General features: G+C 50.6%; 1 protein-coding gene across 6 annotated transcripts in view; it reads right to left on the bottom strand.

Moving 5' to 3' along the window:
* Lmtk1 (lemur tail kinase 1) overlaps positions 1 to 14,787 on the bottom strand; it is a 38,149-nt gene that overhangs the window by 15,576 nt on the left and 7,786 nt on the right. The window lies entirely within an intron of this gene.

Here is a 14,787-nt window from a genome sequence, read left to right as displayed (position 1 = left end):
CTCATTAAATCCTTAACACTTGGGGGAACCAAGACTCAGCAAAGGGGAGGGCTCTCTGCTTCTGCCAGGGATTCGGTGGATTGACAAGGCATCTGGGAGGGGCTGCCTGGAGGAAGAGCGAACCTGAAGGCCAAGAGGCCTACAGACACAGGCTAGAACTTCTACTTGGGAGCCTGTGAGTATTTCCCACTCTACACCCAGAGATAAGAGAGTCCTTGTGAACTGGAATAGAGGCCAGGCAGGGCTAAGGAACAAGGGGACAGGGGCAGCCCCCAAAGCAGAGTGTGGTAACAACATGGCAGGGTAAAAAGTAGCTAAAAATCCACAGAAGGCAGCCACTTTCATGAGACCAGTTCCACATCCTCAAACAATGCCCTTCCAGTGGCCTTAACATTCAGGGTCTCTGGGCATTCCTGCGTGTGTGTGCCTTGAACATGTGTGTGCCTTGTATACATGTGGCCCTGTATGTATGTATGTGACCTACCCCATACCACGCAATCAGCACTGTGTGCTCTCACCTGAGTATCACATGAGCATAAGTGTAGAATCCACAACAGGGGGGACACATGAGTGAGCGTGCTGTGCACCCTTCTGAGGACTATGCCGTTGCCATGGTGAGCCATCTCTCCTCTCTCCATCTGGTGCTGCTATGGTACCAGTACGCTCCCCTCCCACACCCACTGCATTCATGGGTCCACCGATGGCCCCGAGGCCTGGGGCTGGTCTAGTCTTCAAAGGCACATCTGGTATCTCAGCTCGCCCCCTGCTAACTCGTGGGCATATGTCAGGTAGAAGCAGCCTTGGAAGGGGTTAAGCTCAACTTCCATTGCAACTTTGCCCTGGCCCCGCATCAGGGCCACTGGCCTTTCTGTGGGTCCCTTCTGACCTCCAACAGGTCAGGGCCACAGAGGGTTGTTGCAATGTGCTGGCTGTTAAGAAGCACTCGGTGGGCATGCGTGGGTGGCATGGAGGCCCTTATGCACTAGATAAGCACCAGGGGAACTAGAACGTTCCTTCAAAGAAAGGAATGCATAACCCCGCAGCTGGCACCCAGTGTGGGACTCAGCTCTCAGAGAAGGTAGGAAAATTTGTCTTTAAATAAAAGCAGGGGGTAGGAGTTCAGTCTCTCACCCAAGGAGTCGGGGACAGTGAGAGTCAAATAGCATGATTTCTTCTCAATCCTTGAGGCGAAGCATTTTATACAATTACTGAGATGTTCGTTAAGACCCAAAGGAGGAAGCGCTCAGAGCCAAAGTTCGCGGCTCTGTGAAGAAGTGACTGTGAATTCAGCCCCTGTCTTCTCCACAAGGACACACTGGTGTTGAAACCGGAAATACGTGGGTACTGAGGCACAAACAGCCATGAAACGAGGGACAAAATCAGTCAGGTGTGGGGGTGATGCACGCCTTTAATCCCAGCATTAGGGAGGCAGAGGCAGGTGAATCTCTGTGTGTTGGAGATCAGCCTGGTCTGCAGAGCCAGCTACAGGCAGGATAACTAAAGCTACACAGAGAAACTCTGTATTGGAAAAAAAAAGGGGGGGTGTCAAATTCCTATCAATTATTTTGCAAGATGGGCTACAGTAATGTCGTACTTGATCAAGCCCTCTCAGGAAGATCATAAAAGAAAATGTCCCTGCCGTACCCATTTTGGCAAGCCTTGGCAGGGCGGGGAGCTCAGAGCCCTCCAGCCACGTGCTCATGGGGAGGCACTGTTCTGCCAACTCTGCTTCTTCTAATCCAAGAGGCAGAAATGGGTCTTCAAAAACCAAATTCCGCTATCTGTTTAAATTCAGGTGGCAGTTTATTTGGGTGTACTGAGGAGGACAGAATCTTCCAGTCATGATGGGTAACTTTGAGCCCCAGTGTGCATATCCTCACCCATAATGAGTGAGGCTCCACATGAACTGACTTCACATATGAATTAGCACACGAAGAACAGAAAGGCATGGAGAATGGAATATTGCAGTAGGCTGTGGATGTGGAGAGGTGGAGTGGGGGGATGGAAACATTTGGGATGAGGCCCTCGAGAACGGAGTCCAGCAAACGGAAGTAGGAGCGTGTGGGACGTGAGTAACTTGCAGATAGGAACAGAAGAAAGGTTCAGCATCTCTGCAAATGAATCCTGCCCTAAAACTGGGTTTTGTTGATTCTGAAGTTTTCACCTAAGCTTATTTATGGTATGGCCTGAGACTCTATCGCATCAGACTGTGAAGTGTAGTAAAACCAGAACCTTCCAGCGAGTCCTTTCCTCCATGGAGCTATTACACTTTGATAAAGTCCACGATTTTGTTTCGTTTAGCTGGTACACACAATTGTTTTCTCCTTCAGGTTTTTCTGTGATTCTTTCTCGGGTTCTTCTAAGTGTCCTGGTACCTAGTAGGAGAGTCTTCTAAAGCTCAGAATTAACATTGCCCTGAATTTGGAAGATCCCAGATCCCAAGTAAACAGCCTTAGGTTTAAACCTTTAGATGTTAACGACCATTGTGAACTTTAAAAGTTTGTCTGCTTTTTAGTTTCGTGCTTGCCGTGGGTCTGACAAAAGCGATCAGACTCTGGCAGAAGTTAGAGGGGGCTCAGGAGGGCCTGGCCTCTCCTGAAGGACATTTTACACAGTATCCCAGCTCTAGTGCGTAATTAGTGATCCTCACACCAGCTCGACATCGGGAGCCAGGGTGGGTGCGACTGGGGCCTTCTCTGCCGTCAGGTATGTAGAGACACGTGACGCAGTACACTGTAAACACGCACGGTGCTGCTTCCTAACCAGTCAGCTGCAGAGTGTGGCCCCAAGCATGACGTGGAACCCTGGTTGGGGGTGAGGGGCTCCAGGAAAATGTCATTGTGTCGTATCTGGAATCTGACTTTGTCAAACAGCTCTTTATGCGTTCCCTTTCTAGGACCCCCCCCCCCCATTACAACTAAAAGCTGACAATGGCCCTATGTCTCTGAGGACGACTTAGAGAATTTTGCAATTATGGAATATTAATTATGTTCCTGAAATTCCTTACAATCCACAGGGTCAAGCTATTGTGGAACACCACCGTCCAAAACTTAAACAGGATTTTAGAAATAAAAAGGGGTATAGATGCCACCTAAATCCCCACAGGCTAGGCTACGTCTAGCCAGGCCAACTTTAACGAATAACATTTCTTCTACTGCCCCAAAGCATTTTGCCCTAAAGGAGACACAGCCAAACACGCATGTTAAATGGACAGACCTGGGAACTAATCAGTGGAAAAGGCCTGATGCTCTAATATCCGAGTGAGGGTATGTTTGGCTTTCTCCAGAAAATGAGCTCAGTTTCAGATGTCTCCCACTCTGACGCATCGGACCAGGACGGCATCCCAGAGACCACCGCACAGACGAAGTGTCTAGAGGTACGAGGCACACCCATCAAGACGAGATGTCCCAAGAGGAAGAGTAAGCCGGCAACTTGGGGAGAAGACAAGGACACAGTACTGCTGACCGAGAAACGACGCTGTTACGTTTACTGACTACGTTACATGCTAATTCTCAACTTGTCAATGCAGAATCCAAATGTGTTGGGGGGGGTGGAGATAAGAGCCACACCTTTTATAATAGGCAATAAGAGACAGTATGGATGTAGGAGTCCCCTCTGTGTGCTGGGATTACCATTAATGAATAAAGGAACTGCTTTGGACCTATAGCAGGGCAGAGTTTAGGTAGGCGGGGAAGATGGAACTGAATGCTGGGAGGAAGAAGGGCAGAGTCAGAGAAAAGCCATAGAGTTGCCAGGGTCAGACATGCCAAAACTTTGCCAGTAAGCCACTGCCATGTGGCAATACACAGATTAATGGAGATGGGTTAAATTAATATGTAAGAGTTAGCCATTAAGAAGCTAGAGCTAATGGGCCAAGCAATGATTTAAATAATACAGTTTCTGTGTGATTATTTCTGGTCTAAGCTAGCCGGGCGGCCGGAGAGGAACAAGCAGCCCCTCCTCCAACACAGTATGTGGCTGCATTGCCATGCTAAGCACTGGTTTTCATCTCCTTGTATTACCGGTCCCAGGAGTGAGTGCTGGGATACAATGAAAGGCTGCAAATGTGGCCTGGATGATTAGTGAAACTCCCAATATTCCAGCAAACACATTAGCAGAAGTTAGTTAAGAGATGGGAGAACTGAGAACCACATTTCTACAAAACAGAGCCCCTTAGGTTATCTGTTGCTCCAGCGGTCAACACTTTCCTGGTATGTATCGCTTCGATGTGTCAGATTTCTCTCGTACTAAGGATGGTCAAATTAATGATCAGCATAAGGAGATAAACAAACTCTCACAAGTGACTTTCGAATGGCCATCGTGGTTAAGAGGGATTTCTCCTTTGCTTGGTCCTCGGGTAGCTGTTCTTGTAATTTGGTTATGTTTGCCTGTATTCGTTAGACGGCCATGCAGGCACAAGCCTGCCTCTAGTACAGCCGTGGCCTCTATTACAGTCACCATTTTCTCTTTAAAAAATAAAATTTTTAAAAAAGGTGAGTTATGAGGGACATGGAGGGCCTTGTGCTCACAGATAGGCACTCGGGGAACCTAGAATGTTAACCACACAGGGTTGTTCCTTCAAAGGAAGGGAGGCATAACCTGTCATCCACCCAGAAATCTAGGAGCAGATGTGGTTGACAGCCTGGTGACCTCTGCGCTACCTGTGTGGCCGAGACCACACCAGATCTTCCCCTAGACCCTTATCATGAGCTTGTCAATCTACAGAACCCATCTGCATGGACGATGTCGCATGTACTTATCATGAGCTTGTCAATCTATAAAACCCATCTGCATGGATGATGTCGCATATACTTATCATGAGCTTGTCTATCTATAGAACCCATCTTCACGGACGATGTCGCATGTACTTATCATGAGCTTGTCTATCTATAGAACCTATCTTCACGGACAATGTCGCATGTACTTATCATGAGCTTGTCAGTCTACAGAACCCATCTGCATGGACGATGTCGCATATACTCTACAATGTACTTGTGTTTTCAGCTTTACTGTGCACATGGATTGTGTTAATTATCACCAGGACAATTTTCACTAAATTGTGCCGTGCTTAAATATGCCTAATATAAGTTGGGTGGTGGTCACCTTTAGTCTCAACACTCGGGAGGCTGAGGCAGGCAGATCTCTGCGAGTTTGAGGCCAGCCTGGTCCACAGAGCAAGTTCCAGGACTGCCAGGGATGCTACACAAAGAAACCCTGTCTTGAAAAACTGGAAAAAAACAAACAAACAACAAAAAATATGCCTAAAATAAACTACTTGGGGTCAGACTCTAGAAGTTTGAACCAACACCAGCTGCTCAGCCATGCTGAACTGAACTCCCTTCTTGTGTTCTGCAGACCATCACTGCGCTGGCTATGGTGGTCACAGAGACCCACAGGCCTGTCCTTTGTGCAGTGCCCAAGTCCCTGAGGGCCAGGGGCAGGATGAGGGGCAACCAAACAAGCTGGCCAGAACCACACGGCCAGGAAGAGTCTATTTTATTGTTTTTGTTTTTCAAGACAAGGTTTCTCTGTGTAGCCTTGGCTGTCCTGGAACTAGCTCTGTAGACCAGGCTAGCCTCAGACTCAGACATCTGACTGCCTCTGCCTCCTGAGTGCTAGGGTTAAAAGTGTGCACCACCACTGCCCAACAGCCAGGGACTGAACTCTCAAATCTACACGTGTACCTGGGTTTCTAAAGCCCTGCTCCATCAGGGGAGCCCCAGTGACCCACACCCAGAACACATGAAAGTCAGGAGACCTGGCTAGAGTCACCCCCAATCCAGCCGCCCCCACAGACACCCCATCCTCCATGCGCCATCTCAGTGCTTGGCTGGTGGTGTTTCCCAGGTCAGGAATCGGTACCCTCCAAAAGTGTGCAGGTAGGAGAATGTGGCTTCACCAAGCTACGTCCACACGGCAGCAGGACCTGACTATGGGGGTGAGCGTCCCAAACACTTCATCCAGTTCCTACTGGTCTCAGCTACTTGCACCCAAATCTTCCACCGCTCAGATTCCCCAGGGCAGCCCTGTCACTACCATTCCCGTAGCTCCGAGGTGGCCTACACTAGGGAGCTGGGCCACCCCCTTCGCTCTGCTTGTATCGGCCCTCAGAGCACAAGTTCTCACTCCTGCCATGGGCGTCCCCCTCACAGATTCCTAGGCTTCCAGGGAACTGAACCGTGTTGGGATAATGACTGGCTTTGTGTCTCACAATGCCCAGATTTGGTACAAGTGCACCTGCAGTTGGCAGGGCCAGCTGCGAAGCTGCCCACCTGCTCCTCCTTCCCACAGCCTCCAGGGTGGCCCCTGCACTCTTCCATGCCAGCCAATGGAAGAGACTTTAACCTTCTGACCCCAGTTGTCAGGGCAGCCAATGAAAACAAACACAGAGGCCCTTGCAGCTGGTTTCCACCTCAGGGGAGAAAAGTCTCCAAGGCAAGCCAGAGGTAGCACTTGCCTCCGGTCTCCTTTGCCTGCCAGGTGACACAGGACAGGCCGCAAGGGGAGGAGAAGGTACCCATAAACAGGCAGGCGTGCCTTGCCAGCAGGGCAGGTCCACAGGGGCCCTGACTGGACCATGGCTTCAGGCGATGCTCAGAATGCGATTGGGAAAGGCTGGCCAGCAGCCAGCGCTGATGTGCATGATGTGGGCCTCTCCCATCCCCCCCCTTTCCTTTTATAAGCTAGGCAGATGCTCTGTGATGCTGCTACCTGGAAGGTTCTGGGCCAAACGGCTTGCCTTTCAGATCACATGCATGTTAGCTTGGCCAGACTGATCCCTTGCGTGCGCTCAGCCACCGTCCTATTCCGGGAGCAGCTGAGATGCAAGGAGAAGAAGGACAGGCCAAGGCCATGGGGAAAGGCCAGGGAGACGCCTGCAGTATAGTTGGAGCCCCTGAGAGTGAATACAACTTTGTCCTTGTCCTGGTCCTGCCTTCCCGGGTCTACCCGACATGCTCCTGCCCCCCCACCCATGCATCCATGCCCAAACTCACACCTACACCTTTGACTAGCCTACAGTCCAAAATATCTGGGGGCCAGCAGGCCCCGCAGGTCTCCTCATTGCACAGACCCAATTTAGATCACAGAAGATACCCGCTCCTGCCACCAGGTGGCGATGCCTGGACATTTTACAGTAAGGTGAGTGGGGTCAAGAGTCTCTCAACTACTTGGCAGGGGCGTGGAGGAACCAGGAGGCCACCTTGGGCCGGATGTAACCCCAGAATCTAATGTATGGGCAAACCAGAGAGTGGCCTGCTGGAGGGCAGAGGTCAAGGACAGGAGCTTGGAGTGTAACTGTTCCCGGCGTCCTGGCACAGAGTACTTCCTAGGCAGCTGGGAGGTGACTCTGTCAGTTCGGGCCACCTGTGTGGTCACCTGCTCTGTGGAGTCACTCTGCCATGCCAAATGCCTTCAGCCCCCACCCCCCATTCCACAGCCTTACCATCAAACACCCTGACACTGCCTTCAGAAGAGTAGGGATAGCCAAGACCCCACAGAGCGGTGGTTGATGGCACCCAGAGCCTGGTCCCTTCCCTGACAGCCTCCCTCTGAGGGCTCCCGGGGAGGGGCCATACTCCCAGGTCTGCAGGTAGCCAGGGTTGCTGGAAGGTGCTGGTTGCTCACCAAGCCCAGTGACTTCACCATGCATGGCTCCAGGTAAAGGTGTTCAGGGCGACCTTAACTGAATAAAGCCTTGCCCCCTCCAAGAAGTCGCCTGTGGTCTCAGGTCCTTGGTCATTATGGTTGAGGCCTCCATCCATTCCAGGGACCAGCCCCTGAAGAAATGTGTGCAAAAGGCTGCTTGACCACTGGTCTCCGTATCTTTTCAGAGACGACAGAGAGGCTCCTGGTCAGAGCGGAGATGAATACCCACCTGCCCGCTACAGGATAGGATGAGCTAACTCCAGCAAATGCCAGTCTACCCAGGGTCTACCAGTCAGGATGTCCTGCCAGGCTAGAAGGGAAGGTGGGACAGAAGTTGGTGCCGGAGCCCAGTATAGATCAGGTCTGTCACCTCCCATCACGAGGTCCTTAGATCAGCCTCCTCTCCAGATTGAGGATCCTGTATTACCAGGGTTGCTGAGTAAGCAATAAACATGTCACCCTTGAGTGTCACCTGGGCCTGACCTCTACCCCAGTTTCCCTATACTGAAAAGCCCTGTTGCCTTACCCGAGATCAAGGTTTACATCAGACCCTTGGGTCCTGGGCAAGTTCAGTTGAGAGGATAGGTACTCCCCAACCCCTCTTCAGTGTAGACCCCGATGGTGGGGGAGGGACTTGGCTTGGGGCCTGAACTCTGAGCCCTAAGAACAAGAGGTTGTGCCATTTTCCAGGGCCCTGTGACTCGTGTCTGCTCAGCACCACATGAAGGATTAGCCAGACACACGCGGGCCACCTGCTTAGAGTTGGGGACCTGGATATCACTACTACCTTGTATGGTCTGTCTAAACTTGGCCTGTTCTCCCTGAGCTCTCCCAGCGTAGGCACCCCACAGATATTCACAGAATGAAGACAGCAGAAGCATAGAGCTGGAGGACTTGGTCACCCACCCACAGATACGGTCATACATTCTGGACACTTGGTCCAGGGTGCCCCAGACAGGTTACCTAGCCTGCCGCATCTCTGCCTGGTTTATTCCCAGGACCAAGTCCACCAAGGCTGTTCTTTGCATCAGAGAATCCTCTGTGGAGGATCCAAGTCCACTCCTTGCAGGCCCATAGCGGGCCACCTGCACGTTAGGCTTCATCAGGGAGGGACCCAAGATGAGGAGGCAGGCCTGGTGGCCTCTGCGGAAAGGCAAGGCTTTCAAAATTGGAATCTCGCCTTCGTGATCCTTGACCTTCAGGGTCTGCAGGAGAACCTGGCCATCAGGCATAGCCATAAGCTTCAGGTATAGTGTGTGCCCCCAAGGCTGGCCACAGTCTGCACCACTCTTTCCCATGCGGCGCAACCCTAGAGTGGGCACCAGCCAGGCCCGTCAAAGCACGCTCCCTCCAGTCACATGCTCCCTCATGCCAGAGCAGGTGCGGGGGAGACACCTCAGGAAAGAGCACCTTGGAGCTCTGGTGTCCCTTGGAGGTGTCTGATGACATCCATGTTACCTACCCAGTGACAAGGGGCTATCCCTCCACATGAGGTGAATCACAGGGAGTTGGCCCCAGTAACTTGGAACTCGCTGTGCTTAAGAGAAGACTACTCTCCAAAAATCAGAGATCTGTCTTCCTCAGGGACACGAAACTTGCCCACAGTGATAGGGGTTCCCATCTGTACTGATGTAAGGCTTCACTTCAGTAATACAGACTCCCCTCCTGGGACACGAGGCTTCCCTCCAGGGACACGAGGCTCCCCTCCAGGGACATGAGGCTCCCCTCCAGGGACACGAAGCTCCCCTCCAGGGACACGAGGCTCCCCTCCTGGGACACAAGGCTCCCCTCCTGGGACACGAGACTCCCCTTCAATGACTGGAGTGTCCCATCCAGGGGCATAGGACCACCCTCAAGTGACATGAGAACCCTCATCAATGGTGCAGGGCTTCCCCTCCTTTCTTCCTGGTGTGGCCTCAGGGTCCCCTGACAGACTCGACCTGGAGCACACCCTAAAGTATCCCTCTAAGTGCCCCTAAAGTGTATGCGGATAAGCAGAGTAGCAGGCAAGAACTAGAGCTCAAGGGATCGGGGTTCCTGTGGTCAGCACCTGGCAAGAGGGTGTCCACAAGGTCACCTTCAGGGCTCATGGGGGACCCCAGGAAGCGCTGCTGCAGTCTGTGGGCTGTAGAGGGCAGGAGGACGGGGGTCAGCATCCCGTACACTCAGTGTGCCCATAGGTGGGCTGCAGAGGCGGTCAGTCAAAGAGTCTATGCCCTTTAAAAAGGAAGGAAGCAAGGGGTGAGACAGGGTGTTTGCCTTGTCACATGACACAGGCTACGCTCCAAGAGGATCTAACAGGGAACAGACACAATCAGGCTCGAGAGAGAAGCCAGCACTTGGTGGGACAGTGGCGGCGGAAGCTCCTATATCTGAACTGTACAGTATGACTCCGCGGATCACAGAAAAGAGGGAATATTGGGGGCAATGTACAGGTGTGCGGCGGCACTGGGGATGAACCCAGGGCCTCTGCAGGCTCACTGAGTGCTAAACCACTGAGCCACACCTCAGCCCAGCTTCCTCAAGGAAGGTAGAATGTGAAATTACATATCACAGAAGCAAAACATACACACACACACACACACACACACACACGCGCACGTGCAAAGTATGCTTGATTTCTCTTTCTTTTTTTTTTTTCCTCAAAAAAAAAAAAAAAAAACCTGTAATCCCTATACAGGAAAGGTAGAAACAGGAGGGGCTCCCTGGGGTCTGCTGGCTAGCCAGCCTAACCAAATTGGTGAGCGCCAGGTTCAGTGAGACCTTGTCTCAAAACCAAGTGTTGAGTGATTGAGGAAGACACCTCATGTTAATCTCTGGCTTCCATACACATGTGTGCACACATACATGTGCACATAAACATGAACACATATACACAACACAATAACTGAAAACACTTAACTGAAGTAGCCACAACCAAAGATATCAAAAGCAGGATGATTCAACGCAATGCCCATCAAAATCCCAGCAAAATTCTTCACAGACCTCGAGAGAACGGTACACAACTTCATACGGAAAAGCAAAAAACCCAGGATAGCCAAAACAATCCTGGGCAATAAAAGAACTTCTGGAGGCATCACAATCCCTGACTTCAAACTCTACTACAGAGCTACAGTACTGAAAACAGCCTGGTATTGGCATAAGAACAGACAGGAGGACAATGGAACCGAATAGAAGACCTGGATATCAATCCACACAGCTTTGAACACCTGATCTTTGATAAAGAAGCAAAAAATATAAAATGGAAAAAAGAAAGCATATTTAACAAGTGGTGCTGGCATAACTGGATATCAACATGTAGAAGAATGAAAACAGACCCATATCTATCACCATGCACAAAACTCAAATTCAAATGGATCAAAGACCTCAACATAAAGCCAGTCTCATTGAACTTTATAGAAGAGAAAGTGAGAAGTACATTTGAACTCATTGAACTGGAGACCACTTCCTAAATAGAACCCCAGCAGCACAGACACTGAGAGAAACAATTAATAAATGGGACCTCCTGAAACTGAAAAGCTTCTGTAAAGCAAAGGACATGGTCAACAAGACAAAATGGCAACCTACAGAATGGGAAAAGATCTTCACTAACTCCACATCAGACAGAAGTTTGATCTCCAAAATATACACAGGACTCAAGAAATTGGACACCAAAAGATCACATAATCCAATTTAAAAAAATGGAGTTCAGACCTAAACAGAGAACTCTCAACAGAGGAATCTAAAATGGCTGAAAGACACTTAAGGAAATGCTCAACATCCTTAGTCATCAGAGAAATGCAAATCAAAACAACTCTGAGATTCCATCTTACACCTGTAAGAATGGCCAAAATCAAAAACACTGATGACAACTTATGCTGGAGAGGTTGTGGCGAAAAGGGAACACTTCTGCATTGCTGGTGGGAATGCAAGCTGGTACAACCCCTTTGGATGTCAGTGTGGTGATTTCTCAGAAAATTAGGAAACAACCTTCCTCAAGGCCCAGAAATACCACTTTTGGGTATATATCCAAAGAATGTTCAATCATGCCACAAGGACATGTGCTCAACTATGTTCATAGCAGCTTTGTTTGTCATAGCCAGATCCTGGAAACAACCTAAATGCCCCTTGACCAAAGAATGGATAAGGAAAATGTGGTACATTTACACAATGGAGTACTACACAGCTGAAAAAAATAATGATATCTTGAATTTTGCAGGAAAATGAGTGGAGCTAAAAAACATCATTTTGAGTGAGGTAACCCAGACACAGAAAGACAAATATCACATGGACTCACTCATAGGTTGTTTGTAAACACAAGCAAAGAAAATCAGCCTACAAACCACAATCCCAGAGAATTTAGACAAAAATTAGGACACTAAAAGAGACTTACATAGATTGAATCTACATGGGAAGTAGAAAGTAGAAAAGGACAAGATCTCCTGAGTAAATTGGGAGCATGGGGACCTTGGGGGAGGATTGAAGAGGGGAGGGGAGAGGCAGGGAGGGGAGCAGAGAAAAGCATAGAGCTCAATACAAATTTTTAAAAAGTTACCCAAATCTCCCAGAACAAAGGCCACACTTACACAGATGCTGTACTGGAGGAACAAAAGTCACCCCTAACCTAGGGTCTTGGAGTCTGTGACAGTGCCACTGTGGGGTTCCAAGGACACAATATCCCCGACACTGTCAATGCAGCTGGCTCCAGCCTGCTTCCACCTGGAGATGAGACCCGGGAGCAGCAGACATCTGAGGACCCTGACGCCAACTCCACTCTCCCCTGTGAAGCAAAGGGAATCTCAAACAGGAAGAAAGCAGCAGCCAAAGCAGACACAAGACTGAGCCAGGAGACCCAGGCAGCAGACGTCCTAGGTGTCCAGGACCAAGGCCAGGGTCCAGGGTCTGTCCCAGGAACCCCTTATTGTTCCTGCTGAACTGTAGTAGAAGTCAGGGGTCCTAGAAAGGACCACCAGCTCAGCCCCACTGTGTTCCCTACACAATCAGCCTCACTATGTCCTACACCATCAGCCCCAGTGTGGCCCCTACACCATCAGCCCCACTGTGGCCCCTACACCATCAGCCCCACTGTGTCCTACAGCATCGGCCCCACTGTGTTCTCTACAGCATCAACGCCACTGTGTTCCCTACATCATTAGCTCCTTGGTCCCTACTTCTCATTCATGATGACCATCAGGACACATGTCCTCTCCACAGGACATCCCAGGCTCAGAGCAGAAATGACCAGAATGTTTTCCCAGCATCATGGGCCTTTCCTAGGCTCTCCTTCTGCCCTGACTACCAATAGGGGGAAAACTGAGGCAGGTGTAGCAAGGTGTAGCAGTCCCCCAGCAGGTAAGATAGTATTTGAGGGGCCTTTGAGAGAAAACTGTGCCATCAAAGGCCAAAATTTTTTTTGTTTGTTTGTTTGGTTGGTTGGTTGGTTTTTCCAGACAGGATTTCTCTGCAGCTTTGGAGCCTGTCCTGGAACTAGCTCTTGTAGACCAGGCTGGCCTCGAACTCACAGAGATCCGCCTACCTCTGCCCCCCGAGTGCTGGGACTGAAGGTGTGCGCCACCACCTCCAGGTAGGTCAAAAACTTTTAATACTGTCCACCCGGTGCCTCCCCGGCCTTCTCAGCCCCAGCACACAAGGCAGGGGCAGGCTTTCACATGGAATGCTGGGCAGTGTGCAAGGAGGCTGGGTGCGGAGCTTGACTTACAGCACAACCTCTCCCAAACAGCAGCACATTGTGCCCAAGGGCTACAAAGTAGCTGCAGCCGCTCTCCCAAAGGACGGGCAAATAAGCACAAAGTATCCTTAGACCAGAGCCCACCGCCTTGAGGATCCCACTGCAGACAGACCCACAGCCAGGCTTCCAAGCAAGCCTCCCACAGCCCTGTCCCTTGAGGAGGGGCTGCAGGAGGCAGACACAGCTTGGCAGGGCTACAGGGACAGCTGATTGGCAGGTGGATACAAGAAAAAGACTACATGAACGCCTGACCTGGTTCTTTGTTTCCAGACCATGGATCAGCTCCACTGAGTTGTCACCCTCTCTGTCATCCATGTGAACATGGAATAATATGATCATCTGCACAAAGAAGCCCAAGAGTACAGTTCGGGACGGGGAGGGTGGAAGGGTTCTGGAAAGGCTAGGGTTCTGGTGGGCACACACTCCTCCATCCTCACACTTGCAGACAGATGCATAGACACATATGCATTTACACAGGTACACATGTGTACCCAACAGCTACACACATGCTCACCACCCCATCCCTGGGTCATCATGCACTTATGCTCACATACATGTGCACAACACGCTTACATTCCCTTATGCATACACAGGCACACAGTACCTGTGCTCCACACGCACACAGACATACAGGTGTGCACATGTGTTCATATGAGCACTCGCCCCCAACAGACCTCCTCATAGGGATCCCCTATGAGTGCTCACACACACACACACACACACACACACACACACACACACACACACGTATTCTCATCCTAAGGTCTCCATGAAGCACTCACTGGGATCAGCACCACCCCCCTCTATTTTTGGACTGAATACAGCGTCTACACACTGCAGGGACTCCCACAGGGCCACCTAGCAATCTCCTTCAAGACTCCAATGCCTGCCTTCCCGGACCCTCCAGAGGTCACCTTGGAATCAAGTCTACCAAGAGGACCAGAAACAGACGGAAATTCAACGGCAGGCCGCTCACAGGTGACATCACCTCCACTGACAGATATCAAAGCCAAAGCCAAGTCTGGCCTCCTAGCCCTCACCCCTTTCTCTAGCTTCTCAGAGCCCCAGAGACAGGTCCAAGGGTGGAGCGGTTTTCAGCATATTTCTGTGCCCCACATCCCAAAAACCCCGACAGCCACCCAGCTTGGTGGGAGTGGCAAGGTCATAGTCACACAAGGTCCCCATAGCTCCATTCCCAAGCAATTCCCTGTTCTACACACACCGTTCCTTCTAGAAGGACAAACTTCAGCTCTCTGACATACACCCCTTGGCCTGATTTTCTGGTCATCTTGGAACTCTCTAATCCTCACACGTGAGATGCCCAACCTAAGCCGTGGTTGGCCAAGCAAGAAACCCAGCTAGACTGAGAAATGCACCAAACACACCAGCTTTAGCCATGTTTGGACAGGACT

Source organism: Myodes glareolus, chromosome 9, assembly GCF_982192425.1.
Source record: "Myodes glareolus chromosome 9, mMyoGla1.1, whole genome shotgun sequence".
Taxonomy (NCBI): Eukaryota; Metazoa; Chordata; class Mammalia; order Rodentia; family Cricetidae; genus Myodes; species Myodes glareolus.
The sequence above is the reverse complement of the archived record's forward strand: the minus strand, read 5'-3'. Positions and strand labels throughout refer to the sequence as shown.